At 40.8% G+C, this 27,757-nt stretch overlaps 1 long non-coding RNA gene across 1 annotated transcript; it reads left to right on the forward strand.

Annotated features, from left to right (window-relative positions):
• The first annotated feature begins 8,202 nt into the window (after positions 1 to 8,202).
• LOC116531052 lies at positions 8,203 to 27,292 on the forward strand. Its single transcript, XR_004260238.1, has 3 exons — positions 8,203 to 8,213; positions 25,519 to 25,524; positions 27,032 to 27,292. It is a non-coding gene; the product is annotated as an uncharacterized LOC116531052 (long non-coding RNA).
• Positions 27,293 to 27,757: the final 465 nt, after the last annotated feature.

Consider the following 27,757-nt stretch of genomic DNA (forward strand, 5'->3'; position numbering starts at 1 on the left):
TTATTTCTACTCCCTTCCAAAATCGCATTACAACATTTAGTAAACGTTTCTTGTTTGTTTTGTTTTAAGGCATAAATTCACAAAGACAAAGAAAATGGGAAACGAGACAACAGCAAGAAACTGGAGAGGACGGAATGCACATGGAAGACGGGTAACTGATTTAAGAGATGCAAAGAAGCTGCACCCTGAACAGTGAGAAAGCAAACTACGGAAGTTACAAAGCAGTTTTGTTTACACACACAACCCCACTGGACCCAGGATTTGGTAGCACCAGTGACCTCTGGGAGTTGAGGTAAAGGTGAGGTAAAATATGAAATTAGGCCAGGCGCGGTGGCTCACACCTGTAATCCTATCGCTTTGGGAGGCCGAGGTGGGTGGATTACTTGAGTTCAGGAGTTTGAGACCAGCAAGGCGAAACGCTGTCTCTACTAAAAACACAAAAATTAGCCAGGCGTGGTGGCTCACTCCTGTAGTCCCAGCTACTCCAAAGGCTGAGGCAGAAGAATTCAAACAATTCTCCTTGAGAGTGAGCTGAGATTGTGCCACTGCACTCTAGTCTAGGTGACAGAGCAAGACTCTGTCTCAAAAAAAAAAAAAAACAATTAAACCCTGATATAATATTTCAATGTATTGTCTCAATGTCCCCCAAATGTCTTTATGGCTGTTGTAATTTAACTTTAAGAAAGAGTTAGACCCTGTTCTACCTTAACTTTAAGGAAGCAGTGAAAGGCTCAAATCCCCATCTTCAATCCCAGCCGGCTGGGCTGACAGAAGGCAGAAAGTATGTTTTCCAAAGAGAGGAAAAATAGAGAATTGCTTAATGGGGAACACCTAGAACCATCAAGGGCAAGGATTCAATACTGAAAGAAGAAAGATGAAGTGAGAGCTCACACGCTTAGAAAGAATCCCTCAGCCGTCTCCCCACTCTGCTAGCAGCCTCCTTCCGGAAGGAGATTAAGAGTTTTTGCTGGCGAAATCTGTTCTGGCCAAGAGAAAAGATCTAAAGATATCATTGAAGTGAACCAGCCAGATTACCTGATGGTGAAGTGCGGAGCTGACAGGCCCCATCCACATGCACAGGGTTTTCTAGAAATGTTTTTGTGCTCCCTCTCTAAAAGTTGAATAAAGAATATGTGTTAGATGGCTAGGCACTGTGTCTCATTCCTGTAATCCCAGCACTTTGGGAGGCCTAGACGGGAGGCCAGGAGTTTGAGACCAGCTTAGGCAAATAGATCTTGTTTCTACAATAAATAAATAAATAAAATGTATTATCTATAGTATTGTATCAATGTTAAATTATCCGAATGTGAAATTATAACATGTTTGCATCAATCCCTAGCCAACCAGGAAGTCAGAGGGAATCGTACCTATGAAAGACCACTCTCACTTCTGACACCAACTGCAAGATGGTTTTGGACCTCCCAAAACCATCCTCAGGTTGAAAATCCCCTAGAAGGACTCACAGAACTCACTGAAAACTACTATATTCACGGTTACAGTTTATGACAGGAAAAACGTACACATTCAATTCAGCTAAGGGAAGAAGCGCATGGGGCCAAGTCAGGGATGTACCCAATTGGAGCTTCCCTCATCCTCTCTTCATAGAGTCAGAACACATTCCGTGCAAGGATAAGATAATAAACACCCACATACTGTTCACCGAGATTTATCCAATTGCTGGTATTGTGCTACATTTGCAATGTCTCTCTCTCTCTCTCTGTCTCTGCATATGTATATATATAAAATCTGTCATCTACCTATTATCTATCGTCCTATCTATCTATGCATGTCTGTTTTTTTCTTGCTGATACTATCTTCCAGTGTTGATATGTACAGTATGCACCAAGTATTGCTAACCAGGGACGCTCACCCAGGCCTAAGTGCTGAGAGTTTTATTGGAACTTCCTTACATAGGCATGATTGACTACTTGTCAGTGTAGTTGATCTCAAACTCCAGGTCAACTGATGCCATATGACCCAAAGCCCCCACCCTTCAGATGAGAATATGGCCTAGAGAAAAAATAAAAATATAAGAAAAAAAAAAACTAAAAACCAAAGCTCCTATCCTAAGTAACGTGTTGGTCTTTCTGGTATGGCCAACCCCTGCCCTAAATCACATTGTTAGACTATCCAGTCTGACACAAGGCACCCTGACACTCTCCCATCAGGCATAACATTCCAGGTACCCAGAGATTACATCCATGAAGCCTAGGGCAAAGGCCACAACTTCTACTTGGGCAAAGCCAAATTCTTTACTACATAGTGTTTATATAAGGTAACATCCTTGTTATTAGAAATGTGCTAAAGTTTTTCAGGTGAAGCACGGTATTGTCTACAGCTAATTTCCAAATACTTGAGCAAAAATGTGTGTGTGTGTGTTTATGCATGTGCATGGGTTGATGGAAAGAGAAAGAAAATGTGTCAAAATGTGAACAATTCAAGAATCTAGGTCAAGGGGATATGGATATTTATTGTACCATTACAACTCTTCTGTAGGTTTTTAATTTTTTCAAAATGAATATTGGGGAGGGATTTTAGTAGGCTTTTCAGTTTAATGGATGGTACCTTTAATCTATCAGAATAAGAGATAGAAAGGTCTCACCTTTAATCTGATCTCTGCTCTGAAGTCTTTATTCAAATGACAGGTTTTACTGGGCGTTACAACCTTTGATCTGAATTTGCCCTGAGGCACGTTAAAGCACTAAGGAGCTTTAATAATAGGTATGAAACGACCTCCTTCATGTGATCTTTGCCTGGAGACATTTTCATCAAGGGATAGGCTTTATAGGGTATTTTTTTTGCTCAAAACCTTTACAAAGAAGCTCAAATGCTGGTGAGGATGTGGGGCAAAGTAAATTCTTATTCTTTGATGGAACGAATGCAAAATGGTACAACCACTGTGGAAGACAGGTTTTTACAAAACTAAACATACTCTTTTTTTTTTTTTTTGAGACAGAGTTTCGCTCTTGTTACCCGGGCTGGAGTGCAATGGCGCGATCTCAGCTCACCGCAACCTCCTCCTCCCTGGTTCAGGCAATTCTCCTGCCTCAGCCTCCTGAGTAGCTGCGATTACAGGCACGCACCACCATGCCCAGCTAATTTTTTGTATCTTTAGTAGAGACGGGGTTTCACCATTTTGACCAGGATGATCTCGATCCCCTGACCTTGTGATCCACCCGCCTCGGCCTCCCAAAGTGCTGGGATTACAGGCGTGAGACACCGCGCCCGGTCAACGTACTCTTTTAATACCATCCAGCAATTGCATTTCTTAGTATTTACCTAAACAAGTTGAAAATGTATGTCCTCACAAAAACCTGCAAATAGATGTTTATGACAGCTTTAATTATGATTGACAGAACTTTAAGGCAACCAAGCTGTCCTTCAACAAGTGAATGGATAAATTAACTCAGATATATCCAAAAAATGGAACAGTATTCCATGCTAAAGAAAAATGAGTTACCATGTTGTAAAAAGACATGGAGGAAACTTAAATATGTATTACTAAGTGAAAAAACATAGCCTGTAAAGGCTATATACATGTTGTACTGTATGATTCCAACTACATGACATTCTGGAAAAGGAAAAACTATGAAGACAGTAAAAAATTAGTAATTTCCAGGGTTTGGGAGGAGGAAGAGATGAATAGGTACAAAACAGGATTTTTAGAGCAGCGAAACCATTCTGTACAACCTTATACATTTGTAAAAACCCATAAAATGTATAACACCAAAGCGAACTCGAATGTAAACTTTGGATTTTAGATGATAATGAGGAGTCAGTGTAGGTTCATTGATTGTCACAAATATACCACTCTGGTGTGGCATGGCGATAAAGGGGGATGCTGTCATATTTGGGGGTAAAGAGCATACAAAAACTCTCTGTACTTTCCACTCAGTTCCTTGGTGAACCTAAAACTGCTCTAAAAAATAAAAAGTTCATTTAAGAAAAAGTTTTCTGGGCCAGGTGCAGTGGCTCATGTCTGTAATCTCAGCACTTTGGGAAGCCGAGGTGGGAGGATCATTTGCGGTCAAGAGTTCAAAACCAGCCTGGCCAACATGATGAAACCCCCTCTCTATTAAAAATACAAAAAAATTATCCGTGTGTTATCCCAGCTGCTCAGGAGGCTGAGGCAGGAGAATCGCTTGAAACCAGAGGTGGAGACTGCAGTGAAACGAGACCATGCCACTGCACTCCAGCCCGGGCGACAGAGCAAGACTCTGTCTCAAAAAAAAAAAAAAAAAAGAATTTTCTGAATGCTAAACCCTTAAATGGGAAAGCATACTGTACCCTATTCCAAGGCAAACTGAGCTTGAGAAATCAAGGCATTTTCAGTTCTTACTCTGGGAGACAATCTAGACCCTTTAGAGGTAGTGTCTTCCTTGTGGGTTAATGTAATTCAGAAGCTAATTAAGTCCCTACTGTCCATCCTTGTGGCCACTAATCTTATGTGGCTATAGAATATTTGAAATATGGCTAGTATGAATTGAGATGTGGTGTAACTGTAATGTACACTGGGTTTTGAAGGCTTAGTAAGAAAAGGAATGTAAAATACCTCATTAATATATTTTTATATTAATTACATATCAGAATAACATTTTGAGTTTACAGGATTAAATATAGCCAATTGAACAAAATACGTAATTACAATTAATTAATTGATCTCACTTTTTTTGGCAGGGGGATGGAGTCTCACTCTCTTGCCCAGGCTGGAGTGCAGTGGCACGATCTCAGCTCACTGCAACATCTGCCTCCCAGGTTCAAGCGACTCTTGTGCCTCAGCCTTCCAAGTAGCTGGGATTACAGGTGCCCACCACCTCATCTGGCTAATTTTTGTATTTTAGTAGAGATGGGGTTTTGCCATGTTGACCAGGCTGGTCTGGAACTCCTGACCTCAAGTGATCTGCCCCGCTTGGCCTCCCAAAGTGCTGGGATTACAGGTGTGAGTCTTTGCACCTGGCCTGATCTCACCTCTTTAAAAACTATTTTTTTTTTATTTTTAAGGTGGAGTCGCTCTCTGTCTCCCAGGCTGGAGTGCAGTGGTGTGATCTTGGCTCACACAACCTCCGCCTCCCAGGTTCAAGTGATTCTCCTGCCTCAGCCTCTCGAGTAGCTGGGACTACAGGTGCATGCCACCAGGCCAGGCTAATTTTTTGTATTTTTAGTAGAGATAGGGTTTCCCCATGTTAGCCAGGATATCCTGACCTCGTGATCTGCCCGCCTCAGGCTCCCAAAGTGCTGGGATTACAAGGATGAGCCATGGCACCCGGCCAATTTAAAAAACTTTTTAGGCTGCTCCGAAGGTAGTGAGTTATCTCAATTGATTGCTCACAGTCAGTTACAGATAGAACTCCTTGTTCTACTCTTTCCCCCCTTCTCACTACTGCACTTGACTAGTCTTAAAAAATTAAAAAAAAATTTAAAAATTTTTAAAAACCTTTTTAAATGTGGCAACTAGAAAATGTTAAATTATAGATGTAGTGCATATTATATTCTATTGGATGGTGCTGTTCTATGCAGAAAATTCCTGCTGATCGCTTGGCAAGAGCAATTCACTAACAAACGGGCAGCTAAAAATGTGTTACTACAAATAAAAAGGTGTCACTAACCTTGGCTGAATGAAGGTTCTGGAGGATAACCATTGTTTGGTACCCTACTCACGTTTTGGAAGAGCAATATTGCACTCAGGGGAATCTTCCTGGACCCTTTCCATCAAGTTATTTAGAAGAAATGTAATTTTTTTTATATTCTAGTGACAACTACAGTGTAGTTGCCCAGATAATAAAATTGGGGTTATAGGCAGAGTATGTATTTAATCCATGCAAGTATGGATGTTTTATGAAGGGATAAAAACCTCTGGAAGTTAGTTAAAAAAAAAAAATCTGGGGCTGGGCGTGGTGGCTCACGCCTGTAATCCAAGCACTTTGGAGGCCAAGGTGGGCGGATCACCTGAGGTCGGGAGTTCAAGACCAGCCTGACCAACATGGTGAAACCCCATCTTAAAAAAAAAAGAAAAATCTGGAAACTACTTATAAATATATTGGGGAATATCTACATCTAATGGGAAATGAAATTGTAACTTAAATATACTGTAATCTATAAATGCTGTGGCTTTTACTAGCTGATTTTTCAGAACCTAGACAACATTATAGAAATATAAATCTAGGCCGGTTGTGGTTGCAGTGAGTGGAGATTGCACCACTGCACACCAGCCTGGGCCACAGAGTGAGACTTTGTGTCAAAAAAAATCATATATATATATCTGTATATAGATAGCTATATCTATACAACTTTAAAAAACTATGATGATCCTTTTATCATGGGGGTAGACTGTATCTTCTAAATTCTCATAGAGCTTTTCAAATGTTGAACTATATAATTATATAAGAATTAATAAAATATGATAGCATATGTATTAGTAATAAGATGCTATTTATCCAAACACTTATAATAAAGAAATTGGATTGCAAAAGAAAGGTGTTTGGGATGAAATGTAAGTAGAGACGCTAGTGCCAAGAAAAACAAAGACTTTAAACACAGTTTTCATTTCTTTTTTTTTGGAGATGGAGTCTCATTCTGTTGCCCAGGCTGAAGTGCAGTGGTGCCGTCTCAGCTCACTGCCACCTCCACCTCCCAGGGCCAAGGGATCCTCCCATCCCAGCCTTCCAAATAGGTGAGATTACAGGCGCACACTACCAGCTAATTTTTGTATTTTCAGTAGAGACAGGTTTCTCCACCAGGCTGGTCTTCTGACTTCAGGTGATCTGCCCACTCGACCTCCCAAAGTGCTGGGATTACAGGCATGAGCCAGTGCACCCAGCCTGTTTTTTTCTTTCATGTTGCTGCCTAGTGAAGGTCTATAAAATAGAGTTAACTGGGGCAGGATGATTTTGAACTAGGTTGACAATACTCTTAAAAGGTCAGTGTGAAAATCTTTGGCCTCTGTCTTCATTCTTGACAAAGCTCCTTTCCAGTCATTTCAATGGCCATATAGGGCTAAGGAAACAGAACAGTCATCAGAAGAACTCCTAGAACCAATAGTTAGTAAATAAACTCAAGGAAAAAGTAAATTTATACAAATTTCAAGGAATAATTATTTGGTAAGCCAGGTAGAAAGATGGACCTTTTATTTATTTATTTTATTTACTTTTTTTGAGACCAAGTCTTGCTCTGTTGCCTAGGCTGGAGTGCAATGACACGATCTTGGCTCACTGCAACCTCCACTTCCTGGGTTCAAGTGGTTCTCCTGCCTCAGCCCCCCAAGTAGCTGAGATTACAGGTGTGTGCCACCACATGTGGCTAATTTTTTATAATTTTGATTAAGATAGTGTTTCACCATGTTGGCCAGGCTGGTCTTGAACTCTTGACTTCAAGTGATTAGCCCGCCTTGGCCTTCCAATGTGCTGGAATTACAGGCATGAGCCACTTTGCCCAGCCTAAGATGGGTCCTTTAAAAATGGAAATTAAGGGCCGGGCGCGGTGGCTCAAGCCTGTAATCCCAGCACTTTGGGAGGCCGAGGCGGGTGGATCACGAGGTCATGAGATCGAGACCATCCTGGTCAACATGGTGAAACCCCGTCTCTACTAAATATACAAAAAATTAGCTGGGCATGGTGGCGCGTGCCTGTAGTCCCAGCTGCTCAGGAGGCTGAGGCAGGAGAATTGCCTGAACCCAGGAGGCGGAGGTTGCGGTGAGCTGAGATCGCGCCATTGCACTCCAGCCTGGGTAACAAGAGCGAAACTCCGTCTCAAAAAAACAAAAAAAAAAAAAAAAAAAAAAAAAAAAAAAAAGGAAATTAATAGATTCCCCAACAGTGAAATTGAATGCCAGAACACAGAAGAGTAATACCTTCACTATACTCAAGGAAAGAAACTGAGGCAAAAATATTTTATTCATGCAAATGGCCCTTCTAACATAAAGGTTACAGACAAACACTTTTAAGCTAGCAAAAACCCACAGAGTATTGACTATATAAACAATACTTTTGAGGAAACTACCAGCAAGCTACAGCCAGCCAAGAGAAAATGGGCAAACTTTAGCCACAGGACTAAAGTTTGAGACTAAAGAATCGAATATTTTTAACCCAGACCTAAAACAAACAAAAATAAAGTTAGAATTAAGAAAAAATAAAGGTGAGAATGAGGATGGCAGAATGCTACATACTATGACAATGTAGGAAAATTTGAACTGCCAAAAAAAATGGGAGAAAGGAGAGGTAATTTGGAAGTAGCATAAGTTTTGAAAGCTTCATCTGTAATTGCTCAGAATCTAAATGTATCTTTAAGGGTGACAAGTCCAGTAGAAGGATAAATGTATTTAATGGCACAAAGGTAAGCCCTGAGTCAGATAGTGTTATTTACTAAAACTGAATGGAGAAAGAGAAGGAGGTGAGACAGGAAGAAGAGATACAAATTCATGTTGCACATGGCAGGGAAGCAACAAATACTGCCTAAGAGACAGACACTTTACCAAAGAAGACATACATGAGGCCAACAAATATATGAAAAAATGCTCATCATTACTGGTCATTAGAGAAATGCAAATTAAAACTACACTGAGATACCACCTCACGCCAGTTAGAATGGCGATCATTAAAAAATCTGGAGACAACAGATGCTGGAGAGGATGTGGAGAAATAGGAACACTTTTGCACTGTTGGTGGGAGTGTAAACTAGTTCAATCATTGTGGAAGACAGTGTGGCGATTCCTCAAGGACCTAGACATAGAAATTCCATTTGACCCAGCAATCCCATTACTGGGTATATATCCAAAGGATTATAAATCATTCTACTATAAGGACACATGCACATGAATGTTCATTGCAGCACTGTGTACAATAGCAAAGACCTGGAACCAACCCAAATGCCCATCGATGATAGACTGGACAGGGAAAATGTGACACATATACACCATGGAATATTATGCAGCCATAAAAAACAATGAGTTCGTGTCCTTTGTAGGGACGTGGATGAACCTGGAAACTGACACAAGAACAGAAAATCAAACACCACATGTTCTCACTCATAGGCAGGTGTTGAACAATAAGAACACATGGACACAGGGAGGGGAGCATCACACACTGGGGTCTGTCGGGGGAAACAGGGGAGGGACAGTAGGGGGTGGGGAGTTGGGGAGAGATAGCACGGGGAGAAATGCCAGATATAGGTGATGGGGAGGAAGGCAGCAAATCACACTGCCATGTGTGTACCTATGCAACAATCTTGCATGTTCTTCACATGTACCCCAAAACCTAAAATGCAATTAAAAATAATAATAATTAAAAAAAAACAACAAATATTGCCTAAGAGGAAATATAATATGTAAAGGTGTCATTATAAAAATAACCATGAGAAAAATAAAACAGAGCATTTAAATAGCAGAAGAATGACAGAAACAACAGCAAAAAAAGCAAAATCAAACTTCTTCATTATTAACTACAACAGACAGACAAAAACATAAAATGTGAATTACAGAATAATCAATAATTATACAGCACATACGTATTAAGCACTACTCATGTCAGGAAATACATTACTAGCATTCCTTTCTGATCATAGTCTCTTCCCCTATACAGATAGCCACTATCCTGACTTTTATAGTATTATGTGCTTTTTATTTGTTTATAGTTTTATAATCTATTTATGCATTTCAAGTTTTGCCTATTTTTGGACCTTATATAATAAAATCATACTGTATTTATTCTTTTATATGTTATTTGTTTTATCTAAAAATTTGTTTCAAGATTTATTCACTATATTGCATGTATCTTTAGTTCCTTTTCTTGGAAGGATAGTATTCTGTCGTTTGAATATAACAACAATTTACAAGACTATACTTTTTTAAAAAAATTTATTTATTTTACTTTAGGTGCATACTATATCTGGCATTTCTCCCCAAGTTATCCTTCCCCAGCCTCCCTTCCCTCCCCACCTCCCACTGTCTCTCCCCTCCCCCGCCAAATGCCCCCAGTGTGTGATGCTCCTCCCCCTGAATCCATGTGTTCTAGTTGTTCAACACCCACCTATGAGTGAGAACATACAATGTTTGGATTTCTGTTCTTGTGTCAGTTTGCTGAGAATGATGATTTTCAGATTCATCCAAGTCCCTACAAAGGACACAAACTCATCATTTTTTATGGCTGGGTAGTATTCCATGGTGTATATGTACCACATTTTCTTTGTCCAGTCTATCATTGATGGGCATTTGGGTTGGTTCCAGGTCTTTGCTATTGTACACAGGGCTGCAATGAACATATGTGTGCATGTGTCTTTATGGTAGAACAATTTATAGTTCTTTGGGTATATACCCAGTAATGGGATTGCTGGGTCAAATGGAATTTCTATTTCTAGATCCTTGAGAAATTGCCACACTGTCTTCCACATTGGTTGAACTAATTTACACTCCCACCAACTGTGTAAGAGTGTTTCTATTTCTCCACATCCTCTCCAGCATCTTTTGTCTCCAGATTTTTTAATGCTCACCATTCTAACTGGCGTGAGGTGGTATCTCAATGTAGTTTTGATTTGCATTTCTCTGATGACCAGGGATGATGAGCATTTTTTCACGTTGGTTGGCCTCATATATGTCTTCTTTTGAAAAGTGTCTGTTCATATCCTTTCTCCACTTTTGAATGGGGTTGTTTGTTTTTTTCGTGTATATCTGTTTTAGTTCTTTGCAGATTCTGGATATTAGCCCTTTGTCAGATGGATAGATTGCAAACATTTTTTCCCATTCTGTTGGTTGCTGATTCATTCTAATGATGGTTCCTTTTTCTGTACAGAAGCTCTAGAGTTTAATGAGATCCCATTTGTCTATCTTGGCTTTTATTGCCGTTGCTTTTGGTGTTTTAGTTATGAAGTCCTTGCCTATGCCTATGTCCTGGATGGTTTTGCCTATGTTTTCTTCTAGTGTTTTTATAGTGTTGGGTTTTATGTTTAAATCTTTGATCCATCTGGAGTTAATTTTAGTGTAAGGTGATAGGTATGGGTCCACTTTCTGCTTTCTGCATATGGTAGCCAGTTTTCCCAACACCATTTGTTAAACATGGAGTCCTTTCCCCATTGCTTGTTTTTGCTGGGTTTGTCAAAGATCAGATGGTTGTAGATATGTAGTGTTTCTTCTGGGGCCTCTGTTTTGTTCCATTGGTCTATGTGTCTGTTTTGGCACCAGTACCATGCTGTTTTGATTACTGTAGCCGTGTAGTATAGTTTGAAGTCTGACAGTGTGATCCCTCTGGCTTTGTTCTTTTTGCTTAGGATTGTCTTGGCTATGCAGGGTCTTTTGTGATTCCATATGAAGTTTAAAGTGGTTTTTTCCAGTTCTGCAAACAAGGTCATTGGTAGCTTGATGGGGATAACATTGAATCTATAGATTACTTTGGGCAGTATGGCCATTTTCACAATATTGATTCTTCCTAACCATGAACATGGAATGTTTCTCCATTTGTTTGTGTCCTCTCTTATTTCGTTGAGCAGTGGTTTGTAGTTTTCCTTGAAGAGGTCCTTTACATCCTTTGTTAGTTGTATTCCTAGGTATTTGATTCTCTTTGTAGCAATTGTGAATGGGAGTTCGCTCTTGATTTGGCTCTCTGTTTGTCTGTTACTAGTATATAGGAATGCTTGTGATTTCTGCACATTGATTTTGTATCCTGAGACTTTGCTGAAGTTGCTTATCAGTTTGAGAAGATTTTGGGCTGAGACGATGGGGTCTTCTATACAATCATGTCATCTGCAAATAGAGACAGTTTCACTTCCTCCTTTCCTAATTGAATATGCTTTATTTCTTTTTCTTGCCTGATTGCTCTGGCTAGAACTTCCAGTACTATATTGAATAGGAGTGGTGAGAGAGGGCATCCTTGTGTAGTGCCTGATTTCAAAGGGAATTCTTCCAGCTTTTGCCCATTCAGTATGATATTGGCTGTAGGTTTGTCATATATAGCATTTATCATTTTATGATACGTTCCGTCAATACCCAGTTTATTGAGAGTTTTTGGCATAAAGTGCTGTTGAATTTTATCAAAGGACTTCTCTGCATCTATTAAGATAATAATGTGGTTTTTGTCTTTGGTTCCGTTTATGTGATGGATTATATTTATGGATTTGCATATGTTGAACCAGCCTTGCATCCCCGAGATGAAGCCTACTTGGTCGTGATGGATAAGCTTCTTGATGTGCTGTTGCAATGGGTTTGCCAGTATTTTATTGAAGATTTTTGTGTCAATGCTCCTCATGGATATTGGCCTGAAGTTTTCTTTTTTAGTTGAGCCTCTGCCTGATTTTGGTGTTGTACTGGCCCAAGCATAGAAAGTCAATACCAAGACAAAAGTATGCCAAATTGCAGGGTCTTTATTGCCAGCGGCCATGGAGGACTCACGTCTCTCCAACCCGTGGCCCCAAAAGGATGGTGTCAAGATCTTTTATACCCGTAAAATCACCTCGGGAGTGACGGTGAGGGGCAGGGGTGGGGGTGAGGGGCTTCAGACATTCTGAGGGCTAGTGGATTCTGTAAATCACCTCCTGGGCGGAGATGAGGGTGAGGGGCTCCGGACTCTCCGAAGGCCAGGGGACTTTTTGACATTCTGATTGTTACTTAAGTGGTTCACAAAAGTCAAGATTAGCATTTGTTTACACATTGTCTGGGTAGGGTGGAAATTAGTCCTTAATTACTTATTTACATTTGGGTTATAGAGAGCAGTTTCAACAGAAAGCCGAGGTATGGTTGAGGTATGCAGTTTTATGGGGCTTTTACCATGTCACATTGGTATCAGGATGATGTTGGTCTCATGAAATGAGTTAGAGGGGATTCCCTCTTTTTGTATTGTTTCATACAGTTTCAGAAGGAGTGGAACCAGCTCCTCTTTGTATGTCTGGTAGAATTCGGCTGTGAACCCATCTGGACCTGGACTTTTTTTGGTTGGTAGGCTATTGATTGCTACCTCTACTTCAGCCCTTGTTATTGGTCTATTCAGGGGTTTCAACTTCCTCCTGGTTTAGTCTTGGCAGAGTACAAGTATCTAGGAATTTATCCATTTCTTCCTGGTTTACAGGTTTATGTGAGTAGAGCTGTTCGTAGTAATCTCTGATGGTAGTTTGTATTTCTGTGGGATCAGTGGTGATATCCCCTTTATCGTTTTTTATTGCATCTATTTGATTCTTCTCCCTTTTCTTTTTTATTAATCTGGCTAGTGGTCTATTTTGTTGATCTTTTCAAAAAACCAGCTCCTGGATTTATTGATTTTTTGAAGGGTTTTTTGTGTCTCTATCTCCTTCAGTTCTGCTCTGATCTTAGTTATTTCTTGTCTTCTGCTAGCTTTTGAGTTTTTTTAATCTTGCTCCTCTAGTTCTTTCAATTTTGATGAGAGGGTGTCAATTTTAGATCTTTTCTCTCTTCTCTGGTGGGCGTTTATTGCTATAAATTTCCCTCTCGACACTGCTTTAAAGATGTCCCAGAGATTCTGGTAAGTTGTGTCTTCATTCTGGTTGGTTTCAAAGAACATCTTTATTTCTGCCTTCATTTTATTGTTTATCCACTCAGAAGCAAGTTGTTCAGTTTCCAAGTGGTTGTGCGGGTTTGAGTGTGTTTCTTGATTCTGAGTTCTAGTTTGATTGTGCTGTGGTCTGATAGACTGTTTGTTATGATTTCTGTTCTTTTGCATTTGCTGAGGAGTGATTTGCTTCCAATGATGTGGTCAATTTTAGAGTAAGTGCAATGTGGTGCTGAGAAAAATGTATATTCTGTGGATTTGGGGTAGAGCGTTCTGTATATGTCTGTTAGGTCCACTTGGTCCAGCTCTGCATTCAAGTCCTCTGTATCCTTGTTAATTTTCTGTGTCGTTGATCTGTCTAATATTGACAGTGGAGTGTTGAAGTCTCCCACTATTATTGTGTGGGAGTCTAAATCTTGTTTTAGGTTGTTAAGAACTTGCTTTATGTATCTGGGTGCTCCTGTGTTGGGAGCGTATATATTTAGGATATTTAGCTCTTCCTGTTGGATTGATTCTTTTACCATTATGTAGTGTCCTTCTTTGTCTCTTTTGATCTTTGTTGGTTTAAAGTCCATTTTATCAGACTAGGATTGCAACTCCTGCTTTTTTTTGTTCTTCATTTGCTTGGTAAATCTTCTTCCATCCCTTTATTTTGAGTCTATGTGTATCTTCGTATGTGAGATGGGTTTCCTGAATACAGCACACCAATGGGTTCTGACTTTTTATCCAGTTTGCCAGTCTGTGTCTTTTGATTGGGGCATTTAGACCATTTACATTCAATGTTAATATTGTTATGTGTGAATTTGATCCTGCCATTTTGTTACTGGCTGGTTTTCTTTCCCATTAGTTGACTCATTTTCTTCATTGCATTTTTGGTCTTTGCCAGCTGCTTTGCTTTTACAGTGACTGGTACTTGTTCCTTTCCGTGCTTAGTGTTTTTTTCAGGAGCTCTTGTAGGACAGGTCTGGTGGTGACAAAATGTCTCAATAATTGCTTGTCTGTAAAGGATGTTATTTCTCCTTCACTTACAAAGCTTAGTTTGGCTGGATATGAGATTCTGGGTTGAAAGTTCTTTTCTTTAAGGATGTTGAATATTGGCCCCCACTCTCTTCTGGCTTGTAGGGTTTCTACCAAAAGATCTGCTATAATTCTGATTGGCTTCCCTCTGTGGGTGACCTGACCTTTCTCTCTTGCTGCCCTCAGCATTTTTTCCTTCATTTTAACCCTGGTGAATCTGACAGTATGTGCCTTGGGGTTGCTCTTCTTCAGGAATATCTTTGTGGAGTTCTCTGTATTTCTTGGATTTGAAATTTGGACTGCCTTGCTAGGCTTGGGAAGTTCTCCTGGATAATATTCTGAAGCGTGTTTTCCAGCTTTGATTCGTTCTCCCCATCATATTCAGGTACACCGATCAAACGTAGATTAGGTCTTTTCACATAATCCCATATTCCTTAGAGGCTTTGTTCATTTCTTTTCACTCTTTTTTCTCTAATCTTGCCTTCTCTTTTTTTTTTTTTTTTTTTTTTTGAGACGAAGTTTCGCTCCTGTTACCCAGGCTGCAGTGCAATGGCGCAATCTCGGCTCACCGCAACCTCCGCCTCCTGGGTTCAGGCAATTCTCCTGCCTCAGCCTCCTGAGTAGCTGGGATTACAGGCACGCGCCACCATGCCCAGCTGATTTTTTTTTTTTTTTGTATTTTTAGTAGAGACGGGGTTTCACCATGTTGACCAGGATGGTCTCGATCTCTTGACCTCGTGATCCACCCACCTCGGCCTCCCAAAGTGCTGGGATTACAGGCGTGAGCCACCGCGCCCGGTTTGCCTTCTCTTTTTATTTCATTGAGTTGATCTTCCGTCTCTGATATCCTTTCTTCTGCTTGATCGATTCGGCTATTAAAACTTGTGTTTGCTTCATGTAGTTCTTGTGCTGTGTTTTTCAACTCCATCAAGTTGTTTATGTTCTTCTCTAAGCTGGTTATTCTAGTTAGCATTTCATCTAACCTTCTTCAAGGTTTTTGGTTTCTTTGCATTGAGTTAGAATGTGTTCCTTTAGCTCAGAAAAGTTTGTTATTATCCACCTTCTGAAGCCTGTTCCTGTCAGTTCGTCACACTCCTCAGTCAAGTGGTGATCCTGTGTTGTAGAGGAGTTGTGATCCCTTGAAGAAGAGGTGTTCTGGTCTTTGATGGTTTCATCTTTTTTGCGCTGTTTTTTTCCCATCTTTGTGGATTTAACTGGCTGTGGTGTCAGAGCTGCTTGATAAGGTCACTTGCCTGCCTGTGGAGGTGCTACTGGGTTTCTAGAGACTCCTTCAAGTTACTAGGGAAGCTTCCTGTCTCTTTTTTGTCTATGCTGGGAGATTAGGCCCGCCTCTTCCATTGACCTGTAGGCACTGCTGGGTTGTCAAGAACACTGCCCCGTTGCTATGTAGGCTTCCTGTGTTTTTTGTTAAAACATGTAGCCCAGTCCCACCCCTCTAGTGGTGGGTTGTGCCCTTCCTCCACTGGGCTGGATCATTCAGGGTTCATCTCAGACTGCGGCACTGGCTGCGAAACCCACTAGAGTCAGAGCTTCAGCCCTCTGGGGTTTGTGAGGGTAGGGACCCGCCCAGCCACACCCGGCCATCTCCCCCTTTCAGCTTCCTCTCTCTCTGGTCTTGGGGTAGGTACCCGCCCAGCTGCTTCCACTTATAGCTCCCTCTCACTCCAGGCGTGGGAGGAGGCGATAGCTCAGTCCGCAGGCTCTTATTCAACTCTGCGCTTGTAATTCCCAGCACTTGACTGGCAAAGATCCCCTGTTCTGTGTATTGCTGAGGCTTTGGGGGAAGTGTTGTATCTGGACTGGAGTACCAGAGGGGAGCCTCCGACTCACCGGTCAGATGCACTTTCTGAGTGAAGCAGCACCCCTCCCTGCCTCGGTCTGCTCTGAGTAGGCTTTGCTCACCATGGGACCAGACCCGTTAAAATGCACCTCGTACCTCGGTTGGAGCTAGGAGATCTCTGGATTTCTGCATCTCTCTTGCTGGGTGTTGTACCCTGTAGTTGTGTCTAATTGTCCATCTTGGATCAAAAAGCCAAGACTATACTTTCAGAGATCATTTCTTATTTTATTTTATTTTATTTGAGACAGAATCTTGCTGCGTCACCCAGGCTGGAGTGTACTAGTACAATCTCGGCTCTCTGCAGCCTCTGCCTCCTGGGTTCAAGTGATTCTCGTGCCTCAGCCTCCTGAGTAGCTAGGACTACAGGCACATGCCACCATACCTGGCTATTTTTTGTAGTTTTAGTAGAGACAGGGTTTCACCACGCTGGCCATGCTAGTCTCAAACTGCTGACCTTAAGTGATCCACCTGCCTTGGCCTCCCAAAGAGTTGTACAGGCATGAGCCACAATGCCTGGCCTGTACTCTTTTAATAATGTTTTCAGATAAACAAAAGTTCTTATATTTAATGTAAACTAATTTATCTTTTTTTTGTAACTAATGAGTTTTGAAACTAGATTAAGAAATCTTTCTCCATCCTGAGGTCATAAAGGTATTGGTTTTTATTATCTCCTAAAAGTTTTATAGCTTTCTCTTTCATGGTAGATCCATATCTTTTGGAATTATTCTTGTGAGTAGCACTGGTTACTTTAAAAGGTGAGAACAAGAATTTAGGCTTAAAACAAGAAAAATTATTGAAAATGGTATATACAAAGCAGTTAGACTCATCAGGTCCCTTTTCCAGCTGGGCGTAACCAGGCAACAACCTCTCCAGATATATGATCCGGGAAGGGCTCCAGACTTAGGCACATCAGGTGCACCAGATGACAGGGATTTGTACAGGGGATAAAAAGAAAAGAATGTGTAAAAGTTTGGCTGTCTTCTCTAGCTCTGGACCCTGAGCTCATTCAGCCAGGCATATGCTACCTGGGAGATTGGAAAGTTCTTTTCTGAAGAAATTGAATGACTCTGGAAAAAAGACCTCCAGATAAAAATATTTGTGGATATCCAATATGTAGTTCTACCAGATCACCTTATATTCTAGCCCAGTGTGTAACAAATTATCCCAAATGTAGAGGCGTAAAACAACAAGCATTTATTATCTTACAGTTTTCTGGGTTGAGAATCAGGGCAAGGCTTAGCTGGGCACCTCTGGCTGAAAGTCTCTCACGAGATTACAATCAAGCTATCCACCAGGGCTGCAGTCTTGTGTGAGGATTCAACTGGGGTAAGGATCCACTTACAAGCTCAATTATGTGGTTATTTGTCCCAGGACGAGTGGGCATCTTCACAGGGCCACCTCAGGACATGAATGCTGTCATCTCCCAGGACAAGCTACACAAAAGAGAGCACCCATGGTGGAAGACTAGGCTTCCTTATAAACTCATCTCAAAATGGACATCCTGTCACTTCTGTCATATTTTATTTGGTAGAAGTAGGTCACTAAGTCCAGCCATACTCAAGAAGACATGAATACATAAAGGTATTGCAAATGTTGAGAATCCCTGAGACCACCGTCATTTCTGACACCAGCTGCAAACCTGGGGTCCCTGAGACACTGTCATGTTTGGCCATTTGTTAGGACTCACAGAACTCACTGAAGAGGCACATAGGACAGTGACCAGGAGAGTTTTAAATGCAGAGCATCTAGTTGTCCTCTCCCAGTGGAGTTATGCAGACAATTCTTACTTCTCACAGTAATAATGTGTGATAATACACATGCAATATTCCCAGCCAGGGAGGCCCTGCCAGGACTTGGCGTCCAGACTTTTTATTGGTCATGTAGACATGGCTGACTGCCTGTGTAGCTGGCCTTCATGTCCAGGCCCATCCTGAGGTTGAGCTGACACTGCATGGTTCAAGCCCCCACCATATATCACATTGTTAGCATAGACCAAGTGGCATGGTCCAAGGCCCCCAGGTAAACAAAGAACATTCCAAGAATGTAGAGATTACCTCCCAGGAAGTGAGGGTAAAGGCCAGATACTGCTCGAGGCAAGTTAACCCTTTATTGCACAGGCATGAATACCAGGAGGTGAGGGTCACTGGGTGCCATCTTTCAGGTTTCCTACCACACTCACCATTTAGTAAACGTCCCAACCTGAGCTTTTAAGTGCTTCATTCTTATTCTTAAATTATTTTATTTTACTATTTTTTTTTTTTTTTTTTTTTTTTTTTAGAGACAGGGTCTCGCTAGAATGCAGTGGTGTAATTATAGCTTGCTGCAGCCTCCAACTCCTGGGCTCAAGTCATCCTCCCACTTTAGTCTCCCAAGTAGCTAGAACTACAGGCATGTGCTACCGTGCCCAGCTTTGATGCGCCCTTCTTTTTTTTTTTTTTTTTTTTTTTTTTTTGAGACGGAGTTTTGCTCTTGTTACCCAGGCTGGAGTGCAATGGCGCGATCTCGGCTCACCGCAACCTCCGTCTCCTGGGTTCAGGCAATTCTCCTGCCCCAGCCTCCTGAGTAGCTGGGATTACAGGCACGTGCCACCATGCCCAGCTAATTTTTTGTATTTTTTTAGTAGAGACGGGGCTTCACCATGTTGACCAGGATGGTCTCGATCTCTTGACCTCGTGATCCACCCGCCTCGGCCTCCCAAAGTGCTGGGATTACAGGCTTGAGCCACCGCGCCCGGCTGAGTATTGATGCGCCCTTCTTAAATACGGTTGGATGATTACCCATTTTAGGAAAGTCTCCAATATAAGAGAGAGGCCAAAACAAACCATGAGGAAAAAGGAACTTAAAAGAAACAGAGACAATTGACAAAATAAAACTAAACTAAAAAACGAACCAACCAGCCGGGCAGGTGGCTCATGCCTGTAATCCCAGCACTGTGGGAGGCCGAGGTGGGCAGATCATGAGGTCAGGAGTTCGAGACCAGTCTGACCAACATGACCTGACAGGGTGGTAAGTAGATCTCTCCACTGAACAGGTATATCTCCTTGTAATCATTAAGTAATCTGTAGGGTAATACTTTGAGACCATGTGAATATCTTGTTCCTCATAAACCTTCCACTCAGTGATTTTAGCATAAAGTTAATGGCCCTTGCCAAAATCAGTTTTTACACTGGTGTTGTAAAATGGCCATGTTCCTAATTCTCTCATTTCTTTGTACATATTAGTTGGCATTTTTCTATAAGAGGAGTTTAGCCTTTCTTCTTTTTCCGATGTTCTTTAACTTTTTCAGTTTTGATGTCCCCCCACCAAAGCAAACCCTGACATAAGAAACCTGGGTGTGAGTAGGGCATATGGGAGATGATACCAGAAAGCACAGAGTTAGTAGGGCAAGTGACACAGGGCAGGGAGAAAAGCCAATCAAGTGTATATTGACAAACATTTTTTGCTATGGGCAACTGGGTCTCAGTCTCAATGAGGCCACGCTGAGAAGCCATGTGAAATGCTTCCAAATCATCCCGATTCCATCACCCCTTGGTTGACTGCTAGGGATACCTATCCACCAGCTTTCAAACTATGTTGCTCAGCAGCCATGAGCTGTAGACGGTTCTTTAGAAAGACTCCAGACAGAGAAGGAGAGAAACACAGGCACTTGAGGTCAGGGTGCTGGGAACTGTTGACAACTGCAAGAGAATTCAAGAAGGCTGAGGGGACGTGGAGAGGGGCCTCATAACATCTGCTTCTTTCTCCTTTTAATTCACGGAATTAAAAGTTTTAAAAAGCAGTGTGTCATATTCCTTTACCATCATTATGCTTTTTGATCCTCATATTGACCTTTGACCCTGGCTCCTTTGTCCTTTCCCTATGTTCCCAAGATTCTTTAACACTTCCTTGTTTTCTGGCACAACCACACATTCCAGGCTCACTTTGTACTTTTTCTACCCCTGACCTGGACTCACCCATTCCTTTAAAGAGTTCTGGCTCTGCAGCTCTGTTTTCCACGGTGATGAGATGTCGCCTCCCCATATTATACCAACCCTTCTCATGAGATGAGGGTTTGTTTATGCTTCAAGCGTTGGGCAAAGAAAACTGAGGTGGCTTAATGTTGCTGTGTTTCAGCAAATGAATGTTTTCATTATTTATCTGTGTCCTTTTTGGTGTAATGTTTTTTTTTTTTTTGGTGCATATTTGGTACCATGTAGAGATTCGGTACTGTCTTCTCCCAAAAGAATGTGTATATAACTTTTTTTTTTTTTTTTTTAGATGGGGTCTTACTCTTTTGCTCAGGCTGGAGTGCAGTGGTGCGATCTCAGCTCGCTGCAACCTCCGCCTCCCGGGTTTAAGCGATTCTTCTGCCTCAGCCTCCTGAGTAGCTAGTCTAGGCTGTTACTTTTGTTATATGGAATTAATTAAAATGCAGGATGTACTATTTTTAAAAGATAGTTCTGGTTCTTTAGAATGAAGAATGGTATTTACTATAGAAATTATTCTGGATTGTCTTTGCTTATAGGCCCTTTTAGTGGACAAAACTGGTGAATGCACTCAAAAACCAAAATGAAACAAAAAGTATGAATTAACACTGACGCCTCCAATTCAATCCAACATCACAAGGCCTTTCCTAACTTCCCCCATTCGGTATTTGTATTTTCCTTCTCCCACAAAACCCTGGCTCTCACTGTCAATCATTTGTTCTTCAATGTATCACATACAAAAGAATTTCAGTTACAACACCAAAATCATTACCAGCAACAAATCTAAGTAACATTTTAATATTTCATCATAGCTCTTTTTGTCTTCAAATCATATTTCCCTAAATGTGTACAGTAAAAACCTGTGCTCAAAGTTATTGAATTAATTATTTTTCTCTCTGAGGTTATATTATCTAATATACAGCTAAGTTTATTTATTTTTTGAGACATAATCTTGCTCTGTTGCCCAGGATTGAGTGCAATGGCGCAATCTTGGCTCACTGCAACCTCTACCTCCCAGGTTCAAGCGATTCTCCTGCCTCAGCCTCCCAAGTAGCTGGGATTACAGGTGCATGCCATCATGCCTGGCTAATTTTTGTATTTTTGTAGAGATGGAGTTTCACCATGTTGGCCAGGCTGGGCTGGTCTTGGACTCCTAACTTCAGGTGATCCACCCCCCTTGGCCTCCCAAAGTGCTGGGATTACAGGCGTGAACCACTACACTCAGCTTGTTTTTTTAAATTCAAATTTGGGGTATGCTTTTTTAAAATTCACACAATGAAGTATTATGTGCCCATAAAAAACAACAAGGAATATTTCTAAGTACTGATGAGGAGTGAAAAATCTAAGTTGCAAAATGGTACACGTGGTATGCTTCCTTTTTTATAAGAAAGGGGAAATATAAATATGCACACTTTTTTATTCCCCCTAAAAATCCTCAACACATGCACACAGGAAAGATAAACCAGAAAATAATGAAAAAGGTTATTACAGGGATTGGTGGGAATAAAGTTTAGGAGATAGAGAGAGGAACAAAATATCTCTAAATATACCCTTGTATATTGTTTTGATTTCTGAATCATGTAAATTTTATTTTATATTTTTGAGATGGAGTCTTGCTCTGTTGCCCAGGCTGGAGTGCAGTGGCACAATCTTGGTTCACTGCAACCTCCACCTCAGAGGCTCAAGCGATTCTCCTGCCTCAGCCTCCCGAGTAGCTGGGATTACAGGCACATGCCACCATGCCTGGCTAATTTTTGTATTTTTAGTAGAGACGGGGTTTCTCCATGTTGGCCAGGCTGGGCTTGAACTGCTGGCTTCAGGTGATCCACCAGCTTTGGCTTCCCAAAGTGCTGGAATTACAGGCACGAGCCACAGCAGCTCGCCGTAAATGTTTTATATATTAAAAAAAAAAAAAAATTATAGGCTGGGCATTGTGGCTCATCCAAGTAATCTCAGCACTTTGGGAGGCCCAGGCAGGGGGATTGCTTGAGCCCAGGAGTTTGAGACCAGACTGGGCAATGCAGCAAGACCCTATCTCTACAAAATATTTAAAATTAGCCAGGCTTGGTGGCTCATGCCTGTAGTTCTATCTACTTGAGAAGCTGAGATGGGAGGATTGCTTGAGCCTAAGACGTCGAGGCTGCAGTAAGCCATGATTGCACCACTGTGCTCCAGCCTGGTTGACAGTGAGACCCTGTCTTAAAAAAAAATTACAAATAATAAAAATGATATTGAGTCATATCTACTGACTTGGGAAGATATTTCTATTAAATGAAAACAGGATAAACATTATGATCCAATTTAAAATATATGTATTTAAAGTAATTATATATATATATATATATATATATATATATTTGAAAAGTACATACCAAAATGTTAATAGTGATAATCTTTGGCTGACAGAATCACCTTATTTTAATTTTTATTATTTTTAGTTTTCTGTATGTAATCAGTTCTATGAAAAGCATATTTTATATGTAACCAGTTTCTTCTTCCTCTTCTTCTTCTTCCTCTTCTTGTTCTTCTTCCTTCTTCTTCTTCTTTGTCTTCTTTTTTCTGAGACGGAGTTTCACTCTTGTTGCCCAGGCTGGAGTGCAGTGGCATGATCTTGGCTCACTGCAACCTCCACCTCTGGGGTTCAAGCGATTCTCCTGCCTCAGTCTCCCTAATAGCTGAGATTACAGGTGCCCAACACCACTCCCAGCTAATTTTTTGTATTTTTAGTGGAGACGGGGTTTCATTATGTTGGCCAAGCTAGTCTTGAACTCCTGACCTCAGGCGATCCACCTGCCTCTGCCTCCCAAACTGCTGGGATTACAGGCGTGAGCCACCATGTCCAGCAACCAGTTTCTGTAACAAACATATTACATTTATTTATTTATTTTCAAGACAGAGTCTTGCCCTGTCACCCAAGCTGGAGTCCAGTGGCATAATCTTGGCTCACTTTAACCTCTGCCTCCCAGGTTCAAGCAACTCTTCCTGCCTCAGCCTCCTGAGTAGCTGGGATTATAGGCATGCACCACCACACCTGGTTAATTTTGTATTTTTAATAGGGACGAGGTTTCACCATGTTAGCCAGGCCATTCTTGAACTCTGGACCTCAGGTGATCTACCTGGCTTGGCCTCCCAAAGTTCTGGGATTACAGGTGTGATCCACTATGTCCGGCCTACATATTCCACTTATAATCACAATTTTTTATGGCATTGTGTGAGGCAGAATAGTGGTTCTCTCAAAAAATGTTCATGGAAAAATCCCTGAAACCCATTCTATTGGCAATGGGAAATTAAGGTTGCAGATAGAATTAAGGAACTGATCAGCTGAACTTAAAATAGGGAGATTCTTTTGGATTATCTGATGGACTCAATGTATTCACAATAATCCGTTAAATATGGAAGAAGGAGGTAAAAGATAAAGAGTCAGAGAGAGATTCAAAGATGCTCTATTGCTGGCTTTGAAAATGGTGGAAGGGGCTAGCATCCAAGGAATGTAGGTGACTTCTAGAAGCAGGAAAACGTAAGAAAATGGATTCTTCCCTAGAGCCTCCAAAAAGAATACAGCCCTGCTTGACATCTTGATTTTAGCCAAGTGAGACCCATTTCAGACTTCTGACCTCCAGAACTATAAGATGACACATTTCTATTGTTTTGAGACACTGTTTGTGGTCATTTGTTACAACAGTAATAGGAAACTGATATATACTGGAAGCAGTAAATAGATGTATAATACCGTGTTATTTGAGATACGCACTGTTGGAAATAGATGCTTGGTGCCATAAAGAAAAATGAGCACTGAGACAAAGGATTTTTCAGCAATGCAATTTTTACTTCCTGGACTGCAGGAAGCGTACGCTCACTGGTCATCTTGCCACGAAGTACAGTGAACAAAGGAAAACACACAAATTTATCCCTTATGCATTTGGGCTTGTCCTTACTGCTGTGTCTGATCTCCATCGACTAGAGCCAGACCTCACAATCTAAACTAAAACCCAATTGGCTAACAACGTAAAACTTCTCTAAACAGAAGTGAGCACGTCTAGCACAGATACCCTGGTTAAAATACAAGGACATATACTACGTGCCTGTAAGCATGGCATGTCTAACGGCTACATGGGATAGGGCTTAACAAAGAATAATTAGCACACTTATTCTTTAACAAGAAAGGAAACTTTAAAAAGAAACTTTTCTACTTCCCACACACACTAAGAGTTTTAGAAGATTTTTAAGAAAAATTAAGCCAGGTGCGGTGGCTCACGCCTGTAATTCCAGCGCTTTGTGAGGCCAAGGCAGGCTGATGGCTTGAGCTCAGGAGTTTGAGACCAGTCTGGGCAACATGGCAAAACCCTGTCCCTACTAAAAATACAAAAATCAGCCAGGTGTGATGCTGTGTGCCTGTAGTTCCAGCTCCTCAGGAGGCTGAGGTGGGAAAATCACTTGAGCCCAGGAGGCTGAGTTTGCAATGAATCATGATCATGCCACTGCACTCCAGCCTGGGCAAGAGAGCAAAACCCTGTCTCAAAAAAAAAAAAAAAAAATTAAAACAACAAAAATTTGGGGGTTATTTCTATGTTACTACGAAAACTTAGTTACCAAAATATACTTCACAAGCCCTCTGATGAACTGTTTCTGCTTAACTGTATTTTTCAACAGTGAGTATAGTAATCTTTTTAATTCTTTTAAGCATAGTAATTTTTTAATTACTTCCTTGATTATTATTTAATTATGTTGTGATTTTTGGATCCCAGGTTTTGATGTTCTTGATTTTCTATCCTTCGCCACGAAATTTCCCATAGCAAAGACAATTCAACCTATTTACTAAACCAGTTCATTTTCCTCCTGCACAGATAGAAAGACTACATTTCCCAGTGACTCTTTCAGCTAGGTGGGGCCCTGTGACTAATTTTGCCCTATGGAATTCAGGTAGAAGTGCTAAATAATTATTCACACACAACCTATTAATCTGTCTTTCCCTTCTCAGGGGTCTGAGAGGATAAATATTGATGGCTGCAGTATGAAACCAGGTGAATGTACTCCCACTTCCTGCCTTCCTGCCCTGCACTGTACTGAGATTTGAAAGAGCAGAGAGGCATATTTTTTGAGCTGGGTTATTGAGATTTTAAGATTGTTTGTCAAAACAGTTGGTTGTTTTAAAACCTCATTTAACTGCAAGTTACCAGAAAATTTTTTTAATGAGAAAGAGGTTGATTTGTTTTGTATGTCCATCTGTAAAAAGTTCAGAGCTGGTATGGGGAGTTTAAATTTTGTCCTCCAAGAACCAGGTTCCTTCTACCTTCCTGCTTTGCTTTCTTGCTAATGGATGCCACACATCAAATATTTTATACATTCCAAGCCATCAGGAGGAAAAGGAAGAGGCAACAGCAGCTGACTTCTAATTAAGACTCATTAAGACAGAACTGAGTCACACGGTCACACTTAGCTACAGGAGAGTCTGGGAACGTGCTTCTCCATATTAGAGTAAAACAAGCAAAAAAGGGGTTGGAATGAAGGCTAACTGAGCCAGTCTACTGTATCTGACGTTACTTATGCAAACAGGCAAGAATTTAAAGAGCTAGCAACAACATTTTTCCAAGTTGTTAAAGTGTTGGAATAAAATCAGCCTATTTAAGAAGCAGAAGCCAGATAAGAAGAAAATTTGATATACTATATTTACTATACAATGGATATCTATTAAAATTATTGTGTGACGTGTCTCGAATCTTACACAAATCGATGAACATCTATCTTTCTAGCTATGTAGCTATCTATCTGATTCATGCTTCAATTTATAACTACTATTGCTATCAGTTAGACCTGTTTTTCTCCCTCGAGCATGTTAAAAACATATGGTAGGCATAGATGACTGCATGTCCTGATTTTCCTAGGACAATTCCAGTGTAATTATTAATAGCATCCCCTTTCATTCTCAAGTGTTTTTATTTAGGTAATACATTACATGGTTTTCCTCCATATAAAGAACAAGGGCAAATAAACTGGTCCAGGTAGAGCTGTTACTTATGACGTGAAAGGCTGGGTGTAGTGGCTCACACCTATAATCCCAAAACTTTGGGAAGCCAAGGTGAGAGAATCACTTGAGGCCAGGAGTTCAAGAACAGCCTGGCCAACATAATGACACCCCTATCTCTTAAAAAAAAATTTAATTATGATTTGAAATGGTTCAATAGTCTGTTCTCCCAAAATGTGTAAATCATCTATTTGCATTTCATCTGGAGCCCACAGGGATGCCCCTTGTACGTTACAGAAGATCAGGAGGAATTCTTTTGTGTGGGCACTCCTTAGAGCCATAAAAAAGAGTCAAAATTTCTGTAGACTGAGAAATCCCACTTCCTCTCTTTGCTTTCTTTCTTCTCGTTCAACTTTGATACTACTTTCTTTTGTACTTGTTAAGAATAGCTAACCAAGGCCGGGCACAGTGACTCACGCCTGTAATCCCAGCACTTTGGGAGGTCAAGGCAGAAGGATCACTTGAAGTCATCAGCCTGACCAACATAGCAAAACCAGGCTCTACTAAAAATACAAAAATTAGCCGGGCATGGTAGCACATGCCTGTAATCCCAGCCACTAGCGAGGCTGAGGCAGGGGAATTGCTTGAATCCGGGGACGGAGGTTGTAGCCACTGATACAACAGCCAAGATTGCACCTCTGCTTTCCAGCCTGGGCAACAGAGTGAGACTGTGTCTCAAAAAAAGAAAGAAAGAAAGAATAGCTAACCAAATTTCCTGCAACTGAGGCATAGTTAGGGGTGGAAGGGGGTGTTAGAGGGCAGTGAATGACCTTCTAACAATATAGGCATTAAACAGAGAGGCAGTCTTAGAACTCCCATAAATGTGGAAGGCATAGTTAATCCACTGTATACGTGAATCATATACATTGTTTAACAATACTATAACAAATGTTTTCATCATTGGGAATTTGCCCAATTATTTCCTTATTTTTGTATTTTTTGATAGAGACAGGGTTTCACCATGTTGGCCAGGCTGGTCTCAAATATTTGACCTCAAGTGATCTGCCCACCTCGGCCTCCCAAAGTGCTGGGATTACAGGTATGAGCCACCACACCCAGCCTGTCTATTTTCTTAAATTAAACAAATACACATATTAATTTTGTATACATAATGCCAATTTGTTGTATCTCTTATAGAATATGGAACTACACGTTTTCTCACATCTACAACAATCAATAATGTTATCTTTGATCATCTGATCTATGACAAATGATAACTCATTTTATTTGTATAGTTTTTTTGATTACTAGTGCATTTTAAACATTCTAAATATATTTAATGGTCATTTATTTTTATTATTCTGTATTTGGTTAGTCATACTCTTTGCCCATTTTATATTGAATGCTATTTTTCTTCTTGACTTTTTAAAGAGTTCTTTCTATACTAGTGCAGCTACTACGATCTGCTCCA

The sequence above is a fragment of the Sapajus apella genome, unplaced genomic scaffold, assembly GCF_009761245.1.
Source record: "Sapajus apella isolate SASKATOON/1434 unplaced genomic scaffold, GSC_monkey_1.0 scaffold69, whole genome shotgun sequence".
In the NCBI taxonomy this organism is placed as follows: Eukaryota; Metazoa; Chordata; class Mammalia; order Primates; family Cebidae; genus Sapajus; species Sapajus apella.